At 45.7% G+C, this 2,295-nt stretch overlaps 1 non-coding gene across 1 annotated transcript; it reads left to right on the plus strand.

Annotated features, from left to right (window-relative positions):
- Positions 1-428: 428 nt before the first annotated feature.
- Positions 429-536, plus strand: LOC111818751. The gene has a single exon (XR_002822666.1). It is a non-coding gene; the product is annotated as a U6 spliceosomal RNA (small nuclear RNA).
- Positions 537-2,295: the final 1,759 nt, after the last annotated feature.

Raw genomic sequence — 2,295 nt, forward strand, 5'->3', positions numbered from 1 at the left:
ACTGCCAGGTCGCTGAGCACAGTGTGGTAGGCAGTCATAACATCCTCAGAAACCACAGAAAACTCAGGAGAGCTTGTGCTTACAAAATGCGAAGCAAAGAAGACTATTTTCACATGTTAAAACAGCATCTTCTCAATCTAGGCAGATGAACGTGCGCTGTCAGAGTCACTCAAAACAAATCCATCAAAGGTCTAGGACGCGTTCTGTATCACTAACTTATAGAAGTAGCAAATCTCACGAACAAGTGCAAAACATAGCCTGCTGAATTCTCAGAAGTCCTTAACGATCAAAAATAAAACACAATAAAGGCCGCATGCTGAAAAGAGGCTAAATGCCCTGGATGGGTATATGAAGGAGGGCCTTCTTCTTAATTTTATTTCCCAATAATCATTGTTGGATTATAATATGAGTTAGAAATGAAAACTATCATGCTGGCTTTGGTAGCACATACACCAAAATTGGAATGAAACAGAGAAGATTAGCGTGGCCCCTGCACAAGGATTACATGAAAAAAAAAAAAAACCTACCATAATTGGAAACTGCTTATTATAGCAGGTATATGCACTGAACTCTATACTTCAAAAGCCCAAATACAACTTATGTTCTGATGCTACTCAAAGAACTTCACCAAAACATTGTCTATAAATGCAATCAAATTTTCAGTACATGAAAAAGTAAAGCTACAGAGAAATGATTTAAGAGACAGGGATAGAATCGCTAACATTACATTGGTAATGTTTTACTTTCCTTTGCCAAAGTAGTTGATTTCATACTTACTCTGGAAAAGTTTTGCAATAAATCACTGGCCTGCTTAGACATTGGTTCAAAGAGCTGACACAGGGCCGTTCAGGGTCTCCTCTTAGGCAGGACACTCTGCTGCAACACCCATCTGTCCCCCAGGGAGCACCACAGTTTCCCAACGCTCTATTTCCTCCACACACACGATGGAAAAATGCAGCATGCAAGAACATACAGCAGGATGAAGGAATAAGGTTAATTTCTAGCTCCTGCTTTGTGCCTTTCTCCAGGTGCTGAATTTCCACAGTAAATGATGTCTTAGTCTATTTTGTATTTCTGTAACAGAATACTACAGATTGAGTCATTTATTAAAAGATGAGAACATTTATTTCCTATAGCTACGCAGGCTGTGCGTCCCCGAGCAGAAAAAAGCAGCCCAAACAGCGCAGGCAGAAAGGCTGTTGGCTGTAGTGTCAGATTAATTTCTGAGGCAGTGTCTTCAGGGCTCTATTTGGAGAGCAGAGAGTCTCAGGTCAAGGGTGTCGAGATTCCCACAAGGTCTTCCTTCCTATAAGCCAGTTATGTAGATCCACTTCTGCATGGAGTCTGTGTCAGATAAACCTATGATCCCCTTCCACTCCCATGGATGTCTGTGCTTTAACAATGGTATGGAGTTATTTTGGAAGCCTGTTTGTATTCTACTCTGACCTTTGGATGGCTCCTGGACAGTCATGCTGGGATGGCTCTAGACGTCTGCAGAAGCATTAAGGTGACAGTGTGGGATTTATGCAGTGCGTTCCCCAGTATTCAGCTCCATCCCATACTACTCGGGTCTCCTCCATGTCCTTTGGTGGGACACTGGTGGTGGGGCACTGCTGAAGCATGGCGGTGTCCTGCTCCAGTGCCCTGAGGCTCGGAGGTACACCTGAAGAGCGGGACAGACCGCAGCCCTGGCCTCTACCTGCCAAGGGCACAGATGGCCACAGGGCCACAGAGCTCAGTTCCTCTGCCTTTGGTGAAACAAATGGTACTTGCTGCCACAGACAAGCTGGGCATGTGTGCAGGCCGCAGGGAGGGAGGGAGGGCGCATTCATGAACTGCTCACTTGCCAACGAGTAGGGTTGTGGCACGGATGAAATAATCACTGTTGTGTGTGTAACCATGGTGGGTGGGTTCCCAGTCCGGGAGTGCAACTCCCACCATCAGGATAAAGATAAGATTCTCTCCTGTAACCATCAGTCAGGGCTTGAGATAAATTATGCTTGCTGCTCGCAGTGAGGGGCATATGGGAATACATATTACGCACTGCCGTATATGCCCTGGTATCAGTCTGCTAGCTACAGTCGTCCTCTCATGAACTCTGGGTTGTCTCCAAAGGCCATCTTAGCTTTGACATCTACAGTCCCACAGGCTGAGAGCAGGAGTCAGCCCCTTAGTCCTTCCCACCCTCACCCTGTTCCCTAGTTGTCTGTTTTGATGCAGAAGAGTTCTTGTAGCCAGAGAACGAATGGCATTTTCAGAAGAGGATTGAGTTTGGGTGCTCATGGATGGCCGTGC

This window comes from Octodon degus, unplaced genomic scaffold (assembly GCF_000260255.1).
Source record: "Octodon degus isolate 3935 unplaced genomic scaffold, OctDeg1.0 scaffold00100, whole genome shotgun sequence".
Lineage (NCBI taxonomy): Eukaryota > Metazoa > Chordata > Mammalia > Rodentia > Octodontidae > Octodon > Octodon degus.